Raw genomic sequence first — 12128 nt, 5'->3', positions numbered from 1 at the left:
CTGAAACCTATCTAGTTGACAAGGCAAGTCAAGTGACTAAATATTAAGCACTTATTGTCTTCCAGGCTAGGTGCAGCTGGGTGGCACAATGGATAAAAGTACTGGGCCTGGAGTCAAGAGGATCTGAGTTCAAATCTGTCCCCAGATACTTACTAGTTATATAAAATTGGGCAAGTCACTTGATCTGTTTGCCTTAATCCACTAAAGAAAGGAAATGGCAGATCACTCAATAAATAGTCAAGACATGACTGAACAACAAGATCTGCCAGGCTGGGTACAGCTAGGTGATGCAATGGATAGAGAGCTAGAGTTGAAATCATTGAGAGTCATCTTCCTGAGTTCAAATATGACCTCAGTTACTTTTTAACTATGTGACTCTGGACAAGTCACTTATCCCTATTTGCCTCTGTTTCCTCGTCTGTAAAATGAACTGGAGAAGGAAATAGCAAATCATTCTATCTTTGCCAAGAAAACTCCAACTAGGGCCACAAAGAGTCAGAAATGACTGAACAATAACTACATTTGCCAGATACTGTGCTAAATACTGGGGATACAAAGAAAGAGGGGGAAAAACAAACTAGAACATTCCTTGTTCTCTAGGAGATCACAGTCTAATGTAGTAGACAACATGCAAACAATAATATATAACTAAAACAATATAAAGGGTAAATGGAGTTCATCTCAGAGAGAAGGTATGAATATTAAGGAGAACTGGGGATTGTTCCTCCTCCTCCTTGTTCTGTGTCCTTGACATGCTGAGGGGAGTCATGGCCGGCCCCAGCTACCCAGTAAGCAACAGAATATCCAAATGAGACAATGTTGGAGATTCTGTCCATGAGAAACCTTCTATAGTTTCAGATTTTTCACAAGACTTGGACAGATTTACCGGTCTTGGTTAGACAAATCTACTCCTTATACAACTGTGTAATTAGTTGTAACTTTGGGACTGAGTTTCTACATGATTAGACTTTTTTAATCTATCACAAGGTTGGCACATTGTGGCCTAAACCTTGAGAATCTACCACTTCAATCTTTTCATAACTTTCCTTTCACCAAAGGAAAGATCTTTCCTTAATGGAAGACTTAGATGAATGCCCTTCCCTACCAACAAAATAAAATGAGGAATTTTTGACTTTTAATTCAAGGACTTCCAGACTTTAAATTTTGGCACACTGCTACTAAGGTCATTTTTATTACTATGATCTGTATGTTATTTTTGATGTTTTCAATGTGACAGTCTGGCCAATCTTTGTGATGCACTTTGTCTGCTTTTCTGTATCATCATTAAGAGGAAAATAAAGAATAGGATAAAATGCAGATCGATACTGTTCACACATGGGAAGAAGAAATACAGAGGGAAGGAGGACATGACCCTGTTGCCATATAATACAAGCAAAACCCTTTTGAGCCATTGTAACAATGTCTTTTTTCTTCAATTGAGGTAGTTCATTAAAAAAAAAAAAAAGAACTGGGAAAGGTTTTTGCAGAGATTGCCAGAGATGTTAACCTCTCCTAAGGGCAACTTTATTCTTCTTCATATACACTCTAATTCAGTCAAATGGTTTCCTTATTGTGTCTCCCATGCATCATCCCATCTTCCATTTTTTACAAGGTATTTCCTATCTGTAATACACTCCTTTATATCCACTCTTAGAATCCCTAATATCTGTCAGCTCTCAACTCAAAGGACAGCTCCTAAGGGAGGTCTTTGCCATATCCCAAATACTAGTAGCTTCTCCCACCAAAATGCCCTTGTCTTAATTTTGGATATATTTTCCATACCCTTATTTTGCATATAAAACAGAAAAAGCTGGTAGGTGATCTTGGGTTCAAATCCCACTCTTTATAAGGACTGCCTATATATGACTTTGGATCCATGACTTAACCTCCTGGACCTTAGTTTCATCATCTGTGACCCAAGGGGACTAAACCTCTGAGGTCCCTTGAAGACCTAGATTTAAGATCCTATGTGTGCCTGTCATCTCACCATATTAAATGGATGTTCTTTAAAGGAAGCATTTGCTTTGGTTTTGTTTTTATCTTGACCTCCACCTTCTCAGCTCCATCTAGCAACAAAATAGGAGTAGGTATGTCAATCTATCAATCAATCAGTAAATGCTTAGTAACTTCCTACCGTGTGCTAGACTCTGTGTTAAGCTCTGTCATAAAGGAGCTGAATAAATGTTTTTTTGTTGATTGACTGCACAAAAAAGGACTCCTTTCTTTTTCTGACTTTCAGAAGTCCTGTAAGCCCTGATATAACTTTACCAAGAGGGTCCTTACCCTTCTCCTGCTTCCAGAATTTTGATCTTTAACAGATGCTTTGCCTTTTCTCCAACTCCTCAGCAAACTGCCTTCTTCAACATCTAGACAAGTGAAGTCTCTCCTTTGTCAAAAAATTAGAATCATGGTGCCAAAAGTATGGTTTACACATTCTGGAAGGTATACAAAACAATCTAATAGGGGTATAGGAAAAAAAATAGTAGTACTTTGATTTATATTTATATTTTATCTTTAAAAAGCTTTACTAATATTTAATTGACAGATTGACACTGGAGTCCTATGTAAGATGAACATGATTCCCATATGGTATTTAAAGTATTCAAGTATCTACAGCACAGAGGAATTTGATTGACAATGACATCCTCCCTGGGTCTTTGAATGTTTCAGCATATTGTGATATAGTGCAATTTATATGTCTCTGGTTAAGAGGATTTAAGCATTAATCTAATTTTAACTAAATTAACCATCATGAAAACATTAAGTGGCTCTAACAAAAACTTGCTGAAAATTGAAGATAACCAACAAGAAAATGGGCATCACATTTTGAGTTTAAAAAATAGCAATGTGTATTCTTATCAGATGTGACAGGAACTTGAAGAAGACAGGGGAATCAAAATTATCTAAACTATTTGAAATAGGAATTTAGACCCATTATTATTAAGGATGGCCCTAGGACATGAAGGGATTGAGTCTTAGAAGCTCTCTGATAAAACTCATCAGCTAAGGACTCTAACTAAACTTTTGAGAGACAGAACCCACAAAGGGACCCAGTGAGGCAGTTCTCCTACTCAAGATAACCTGGAAAAGAGCAGAAAGGCTCTGCTCCCCGGGGTCGGAGGGATGGCCCACCGAAGGGGCGGCCCTCTAGAGCGAAAGAACTTCAGCCTCCCGGAGGCAGCCCCAGGGCGCTGGGAGTCTCAGCTCACAGCAGCGGGGGAGTCTCCTGAGCTGCACCCCGAGGAGCACCAGGCACAAAGTGGGGGAACAGTGGGGGACCTCTGCCAGAGTGAGCACATAGAGCCCAGCCCTCAGGGCACACAGGGAGCAGCTTGGTCTTTCTGCAGCCCAGAGCCGGAAACAGAAGCAGGCAGAGCTGGTAAGCAGGAGCCTCCAGGGCATGAGCCCATTGAGCTGAGGGAGGGGAGTGAAAAGGAGCTTGGTCCTCTGCCCCTGGAACAGGACTCTTGGGGCTCTGACCACATTCAGATCCTGATCGAAGTCTAGGCCCCCCATAGAACAGCAGGGCCCCCCCACCTCAGCCCCATGGCAGAGGGGGGCGCTTATGGTCATTCACAGACCAGGAGGGAGGACAGAGCCTCACACACTGAGACCCTTGTGGGAGTGTCCCAAAAGCTCAGGAAGCACCCCAAAACCAGGCCCAGGCTGGGAAAATGAGCAAGCAGAGAAACAAAAGGAAGACTATTGAGAAATATTTTGCAAATGAGCCCAAGAAGGATCAAAATACTCAGTCTGAAGATGAGGAAGCACAAGCTCCTGCATCTAAAGACTCCAAGAAAAAAAGAAATTGGGCTCAGACTATGACAGAGCTCAAAAAAGACTTTGAAAATCAAATGAGGGAGTTGGAAGAAAAACTGGGAAAAGAAAGGAGAGAGATTCAGGAAAAACATGAAAATGAAGTCAGCAGCTTAGTCAAGGAAATCCAAAAAAATGCTGAAGAAAATAGCATGCTAAAAACTAGCTTAGGTCAAATGGACAAAACAGTTCAAAAAGTTATGGAGGAGAAGAATGCTTTAAAAAGCAAAATTGGCCAGATGGAAAAAGAGATAAGAAAACTCTCTGAGGAGAACAAATCCTTCAGACAAAGAATAGAATTCAGGGAGATTGATGAATTTACCAGAAATCAGGACTCAATACTTCAAAACAAAAAAAAAATGAAAAATTAGAAGAAAATGTGAAATATCTCATTGAAAAAACAACTGATATGGAAAACAGACTTAGGAAAGATAATTTAAAAATTATTGAAATACCTGAAAGTCATGATCAGGAAAAGAGCCTTGACATCATTTTCAAAGAATTACTACAGGAAAATTGCCCTGATATTCTAGAAGCAGAGGACAAAATAGAAATGGAGAGAATCCACCAATTCCCCCCCCACCCCGAGAAAGAGATCTCAAAAAACCAACCCCTAGGAATATTATAGCCAAGTTCCAGAACTCCCAAGTCAAAGAGAAAATATTACAAGCAGCCAGAAGGACACAGTTCAAATATCGTGGAGCTGCAGTCAGGATCACACAGGACTTAGCAGCAGCTACATTGGAAGCTCGTAGGGCTTGGAATATAATATCATAAATAATTATCATAAAGAATGAGATCCACCCATGACAGAGTTGTTGCTGTTGGAACAAAGACTCAAGCACATTTTTTGTTATTTTTATTTGGGGGATGGTGCAGGGCAAGTGGGGCTGGATGGCCTGCCTGGGGCCACATAGCAGGGTGATCTTTGGGTGTCTGGGGCCGGATTTGGACCCAGGTGCTCCTGGCTCATGGGCCAATGCTCTGTCTGCCACCCAGCACCCCTACTATTATTACTATTTTATTTTATTTTGGTCTTTTTTTTCTTTCTTTTTTGTTTTTTGCAGGGCAGTGGGGATCAGGGAGCTTGCATGTCACACGGCTAGGTGATTGTTGGGTTTACCAGGCTGGATATGGACTCAGGTGCTCATAGCTCCAGGGCTGGTGCTTCGTCCATTGTGCCACCTGGCCATACCTACAATTATTATTATTTTTTTATTTTAATTTTTTTCTCTCCCCTTTACTTTTTTTACCCAAGCAAGTCTATCTATATTCATGGGGGAGGAGGGGTATTTTGTTTACTTGTAAACAAGAATATAATGTAAAAAAAACATTTGTACAAAATGAGAATAAAAAAAATAAATTTAAGAAACAAAAAAAAAGGATGGCCCTAGCCCTAAAATTTGTATCATACATTGAAACATTTGTTATAGCCTTTTCCGTTTTATTCCATGCATTCAGCAAATGAGAAGATGCTTAGTAAATGCTTATTGAGTGGAAGTTGGCAATGTGTCAGTCAAATTTCAACAAAAATCTTAGCATAATTTGTGGTTACAATTGAAAAAAAACAATTATCATGATTTAACAAGCACAACCCAGGATGCACTTCATTTGAATCTACATATCTTGATGATGCATCTTTTTAATATCCAAAATAGCTATTGAAATCTAGTATCAAAATAAACTGATCTTAAGAGTCAGATCTTTGACTAGCTCTGCATCACCAAATGTTAAGCCACAGCTGTCAAAAGCAATGAAGCATAATCAATTTATTCTCACTAAAAAAAATTTTGGTCAATAATAAGAGCCAAAGTTTCCTATTAATGTAATTTAAAAAATATTTATCTCATTCTTTTAACATGTTTTATAAGGAATATAATCATAATAGTGGAATATATACATGCTTTACAAATGAATACAGGTTTTTTTTACTCAAAAAAAATTTTGCTGATGTTAAAATAAATTTGTTGTAAATGATTAAAGTTTTTTACTTTATTTTACTGATGTTAAAAAATATATGATGTGTTTGATCCAAAATTATTTTGATGTTAAAAAAAAATTTGCTCTGCATGATCCAAAATTTGGAGACCACTGTATAGAGAGGAAGCATAGTACAATACAGTATATTACAAAGCAGGGGTTCCAGTCCCTGGGGGGCCTTGTTTGCGTGACCCTAACCAACTATATTTATTATCAACTAATTTAGAGTAGGAAGATCTGTTGCATCCCACAATCCCTTGTTTCTAGGCTTGTCACAACACATCTATATGCCCCCCCATTGGGGAGCTGTAAATCTCACGATCCCTCTTTCTTTCTGCCTATTCAATATAGAAAGCCCAATCTAATTTGACCTTATGCTAACAGGATACAAATGCTCAGGTTGGAAAATACTTTACAGATCATTTAGTCTAAAAATTTTCATCAGAAAGTATTAAAGTACAGTGATGTGAAGTAATTTGACCCACTTGACATTTTCTTGGAGGTCTTCAATGGCAGCAAATGGCAGCAAAGAATATTATTTTTGAAAATGATCAAAAATATTTCTGTACCAAATCCAGTGAATAAGATAGGAAGTAATCAGGCTAAGGAATGCATTTGGAGATCCCAAACAAGATACAATTATAAAGTTACAAGACCATGTGCCCATAAACTGTCCAAGAATATAATTCCCAAAGAGAAGCTCCAAACAAGTTCTGAGCAAAGGGAACAGCTTTAGAATTAGTAAGCAAAGGTTTGACTTAGGTGTTAAGAGTCATTTGACTTTATAAAGCAACTCCAAATACGGTGACTTGACAATTTCAGCCTAATGATACCATAAAGGCCCCTTGACCAATAGGAGAGAGTGTGACTATCCCCTGTCTCATGTCACAGTGGATACTCCCCACCCCCTGGAGGAGGTCCCCCTTCACCACCCCACATTAGACAGTAAGTTTTTTGGTCTAATCTAATTAAGCAGAAATCAAAATAAGGTGATACTCTTATACTGGAATGGTGATGAAGGGCAATGAAGAACAGAATGACATCTATCCCTTGGAGTGTCTCATTTCTTCTTACTGAGCCTACCCAAGCGTCCTGGGGGAGTTGTGGTTATCCTAGCATGAACTTCATTCAAAGTACATGGGAAGTCAGATCTCCATGGTCTTAAACCAAACAGGAGGTAGGATGCCTAAGTATGTGCTTTAAGAAACTCTAGGGAGGCACATCCTTCATGAAAATTTCTCCTCCATGGGGTGGCTAGGTGACGTAGTGGATAAAGCACTGGCCTTGGAGTCAGGAGTACCTGGGTTCAAATCTGATCTCAGACACTTAATAATTACCTAGCTGTGTGGCCTTGGGCAAGCCACTTAACCCCATTTGCCTTGCAAAAAAAAATTTCTCCTCCAGAGGCAGCTAGGATAGAGCCACCAGCCCTGGAGTCAGGAGGACCTGAGTTCAAATCAGTCTCAGAAACTTGATATTTATTAGCTGTGTGGCTCTGGGAAAGTCACTTAATCCCATTGCTTTGCCAAAAAAAAAGTCTCTCTCTCTCTTCTACTTAGATCCTAAAGTACCTAGAATTTTTTAAATTTTTTTTAATATTTTTAAAAATGTGAATACTTCTGATAAAGGTAGAATATTAAGTTCCTGGATGAAGGATGAGCTCATGAAACTAAATAGCTGGTGAAGTAGAAGGAATAGCCACTACCACTACAGAGGGAAAGAGAGGAAAAAGCAGGATTAGGAGCTCAAAAAAATGAACTTCCCTGACTTGACAGTTTAACGGGGAACTTATGACTGAGACTGAAGAAAGTTTGTAGGCTAGTAGGATGGAGCTTTCCACTGTTTGTTCTCTGTTCAGAGACCAAATCCATAAACATTATTCTAGGGTTGCTGTTCTTTAGTCGTGTCTGATTTTTTGTGGCCCCATTTGGAGTTTTCTTGACAAGGATTCTGGAATGGTTTGCTGTTTCCTTCTTCAGATCGTTTTACAGATGAGGAAACCAAGACATGCAGAGTTAAGTGACATGTCCAAGGTCATATATCTAGTAAATGTCTATTATTGGTCTTCCTTCACATAACAAGGATGATGTTGTGATTTACAAGTGAATTCTTTCCAAGTGAATATAAGAGCTATGCAAAGCACCACTCAAGTAAGTATCTGAGACTGGATTGGAACTCAGGAAGGAACTTGATTTCAAGGCTGGTGTCCTATTCACTGCGCCATCTAGCTGTCCCCTGAATGTCAGGATAATTCACCAAAAAATGGGGACAATATCTGATAGGTAGTATTGCAATAAACCAAGTAGTTGAGAGATAACCTGGTGTAGTGGGAGAACAAGTTGGAATGGAATGAAAAAGATGGGTTCAAATCTTATTTCAGAGGTGTGATCTTGTGGAAATCACAGAATTCTGAGTTTCAGTGTCCTCATCTGTAGAATGAAAGTGTTGGACTGCAGGGTCCTTTCCATCTGGAAAGAAGAAAAGGAAGAAGGAAGGGAGGAAGGAAGGAACTGCATGTATAAATATGGCCATCCTCATAGAGGTGGTAATTGAACTCATGAACAATTCACAAAATTCTCACTTAGAAGGAAGACAATGTACCAGTGAGGGCAGAACTAATGAGAACTAGTAAAAAGCAGTAAGAAGTTCAGGTGGTCAAAAGAGTCAAATGATCACAGAAGATGAGGGTTTATAAAAAAAATTTTCAAAAATTATTTACTTAAGATGCTATAAATGAAAAGAAGTGATTGCTGAGTTCAAAAGTGTTATGAATGTAAACAGTATACCTTTGCATAATCTTTTATCATTTTTATGTATTTGGAATTTTGAGGATATTTCTTCAACAAGAATACTAAGAATAACTGCATTTCCTCTTTATTGTTTCATTCTTTTGTAAAGGTATTTGAATTATTTGCATATTTTTAACTTTCAAGACTAAACTAAATTCAAGTTTGGCATTTTGATAGGAAGCATACAGATTAGGAAAGTTGCTGGGGGGTGGGGCTGCATTGTAGAAAGTATGAAATCTTATTCTATAAATTATGTGTTTTGTTTGTAAACAGATGACATGATCATAACCAAATAGTTCCTTGAAAACAACAAATGTAAAAGATGAAAATATTACTGAATTCAATATAATAAAAGGGAACTCTAAAGTAAAAAAATAAAGGTAACTTACTATCCTCTTTTCTAGGTCCTATAGTCCTTTAGATTGAAGGTATCTTTCATTTTTGTTTTCATTTTTATATCTCCTCAGCATGCATGTGCGCACACTCATACACATACACACACATATCCCAGTTCCATTACTAGGTTAGGGATGGGTTAAATGCATTGAATTTACATGACTGTCTCTTTTTCCCCTCCAGTTAGAATGTGAATTCCTTTAGGGCATGGACCATTTTTCTACCTTTCTATATATAATTTTTGACTGACTGACTTTGATAAAGAGAAAAAGAAAGATGACTTTTTTGCCAAAAGCACTTTGCAAGCTCATGAATTGCTCCTCTAAAATAGGACCAGAATGGGATTAGAGGTCACCAGTAATCTCCGTAGAGGGCAACACCATACTTATTCAACAGATGATAGCTTCTGCCATACTTCTGCAGCCAACTTCTAGTCACCAGCACCTCCAACTCATCAGCTACATCTTAAGATTTCACTAAGAATGAACCCTAAGAATGTTGGCTGGAAATATTTGCCTCAAAATGTATCAAGATGCAATGCTAGCAGAATTCCTTTTCAAGCATACCAACCTTGCCCTCCACAAAAACATTCCAAAGCTGCACCATCAAGGCCACTCTTGCCCAAGAGCACTTGTGATTCCATGAAGAACAGCTGTACATCTGACCTACCTAGACCCAAACCCAATGTTAGTAAAACTCCTGTCTCCTACCATTTGGACCTTGTCCCTATTTCAGAATTCTCAACTTCCCGTTGTTCTCCAACATACTTTCTTGTTCCTGAAGCAACTAAGGTTGTAATTATCCAAAGCCCTCCAATACAACGGAAGTCTTTCTCAAGCAAGTACAATAATTTAACCCATATTTTCCCCATAAATTACATGCCAATCAGAAAATCTACTTTTCAAAAAAAATTCTCTAAAGCTCTACCATCCAAGGATCCTGTCTGCCAGCCAGTCTTAACTGAACCTTCCAAAGAAAGTGAACAAGATTCCTCTTCTTTTCACATTGATCTAGTTTCCAATCCTTCCTTCAATGAACTATGTTCCTGTATACCCATTGTCCCTAAGGCAACAGAAACTGTCATACCTCTTCAGCACTTTTAGTCCCAGGAAGTTAATAAATATCTGAAAGCAAATCCGATTTCCCTCTTGATTTCTGTCTTTAAGTTGTGGGGAGGCAGTATAATATAGAACAAAGAATCTTTGACCAGGAGTCTAAAGGGACTTTATTTTTTTAGATGAGATAAAGGGGTTAAGTGACTTGCCCAGAGTCACACATCTAATAAGCATCAAGTGTCTAAGGCCATATTTGAACTCAGGTCCTCCTGACTCCAGGGCCAGTGCTCTTATTTATTGTGTTACCTAGCTGCTCCAGGGACCTCTTTTAAAGGCAGAATCTTCTAAATTCTAACTAGAAGATGGGCAATGTGACCCTGCCAGTTAACTGTGGCCAATTCAATTCAGTGCTCTTGAACTCAAATTTCCTCATTTTTCAAATAGGGATAAAAAAAGACTCTTCTGTCCTATTTCTCAGGGTATTTTTTGAGGATTAAAAATGAGATAATCCCTGTGGAAGTACTTTGGGATGCTCTCACACGATAAAAATAGGAGGTGGCATTATTCTGAGCTTGTTCTCTGCTCTCAGATACTTCGCAATTTTAAAGTATTATAGACACTAAACATTAGGACAGCTTTGTGGCATGGTGAGGCTAAAGTCAGGAAGACTTCTCTTCCTCAGTTCAAATCTGACCTCAGGTATTTACTAGCTGTGTGACCCTGTGCAAGTCATTTCATTCTCTTTGCCTCAGTTTCCTCAGCTGTAAAATAGACTAGAGAAGGAAATGGCAAAGCATTCCTTCATGAGTCACCATGATAGTCCTGAAGTCTGAGAAGTAGGAGATGTGGCTCCTAATCCTAGCTAGGCAACCATTAAATTGACTTGGGATAAGTCACTTTCTCCCCTTCTCTGGGTCTATTACTCCTTGGTAAAACAAGGTTCAACTATAGCATTTATAATGATCATTGAAATTGTAATACAGAGTACTAAAAAGAGTACTAAACTTGGAGGAAGAGGACAGAGGTTCCAGTCTTGACCCTGTTACCAGTCATTTAACCACTCTAAATCTCATTTCCTCATCTCTAAGGTTCTTTCCAAAGCCTATGAACTAGACGCTGGGATTCCTAAAACCTTGATTGACCACCACAGAACCAAGCTCGCTCTCCTAAATTTGAATTCATTTATTTCCACTAATGTAACTGCTGCTGCTGCTGTTGTTACAGATTTGAATAGCATTTTTGAACATCTACATAGTAGATGAAGAATAAATGTTTGTGGATTTGTAATCTGACTGTCCCTTAACCTAATATGTAGCTCTGGGCAAGTCTCTCTGAGCCTCAGTTTTTCTACCTAAGATCTCTCTCCATATATGTCTGTGTATTTTGTAAATTATATTTAAAAGAAAAACAGAGCAATATTCACTTGTCTAATGTTCCCTAGACCTGTAATAAAAGAGGAACTCACAAGGTTGAGTTTAAAGAGAGCATCTTGGAGATTCATTTTTATTTCCTAAAGCAGGGGTGGAGGGGAGTGGGGGTTGGGGTTCAGTTGATGAGATCTTCAGTACTTTTGCATCAAAGAGTTCCCCGCTATATCCACTGAGTTTTGAGTCATACCTCCAAGAAGAAAGATAATTAACACGAATTCCACTAATTTCAATAATTCCTTTTATTGAAAAATGAAATTTTTTCCCAAATTTGGTTTTATCAGCTATGCTAAAATATTTTTTACAAACATGAGGTTATGTTTATCAAGATTTTGGGGGGTTAGGGGTATAGGCTTTATCTTATATTTAGGGACTCTAAAACAAGTAAACCTATTTAATTACAAATTGAATTAATTATCAGGATTTCTTTAAATGAATGATGATCTTTCCATTCACCTTGTCTTAGAAGCTCAAAAATGAGTAAAATATTTTTTTTCAAAAAGGCATCATTCATTATTTACATTTTATCATTTTCTTGATAATTCTTGGTGACCCTATATACCATTCATTTAGCATTTAGTCTAAGGATCTTTTCTTTTAAACAAGCAATATCTTTATTGTTTCTTGTTTAGTTATTACAATTATATTTGGCTCTATGATGCCCT

At 38.1% G+C, this 12128-nt stretch overlaps 1 long non-coding RNA gene and 1 pseudogene across 1 annotated transcript; both read left to right on the top strand.

Moving 5' to 3' along the window:
* The first annotated feature begins 767 nt into the window (after positions 1-767).
* On the top strand, positions 768-1445 carry LOC141498828 (protein RER1 pseudogene; annotated as a pseudogene).
* A 5254-nt stretch (positions 1446-6699) lies between these two features.
* On the top strand, positions 6700-10121 carry LOC141500691 (uncharacterized). The gene is made up of 2 exons (XR_012472003.1): positions 6700-6973; positions 9313-10121. It is a non-coding gene; the product is annotated as an uncharacterized LOC141500691 (long non-coding RNA).
* The last annotated feature ends 2007 nt before the right edge of the window (positions 10122-12128 follow it).

This window comes from Macrotis lagotis, chromosome X (assembly GCF_037893015.1).
Source record: "Macrotis lagotis isolate mMagLag1 chromosome X, bilby.v1.9.chrom.fasta, whole genome shotgun sequence".
Lineage (NCBI taxonomy): Eukaryota > Metazoa > Chordata > Mammalia > Peramelemorphia > Peramelidae > Macrotis > Macrotis lagotis.
Note: the sequence above shows the minus strand (reverse complement) of the source record. Positions and strands in the feature narration are given on the sequence as shown.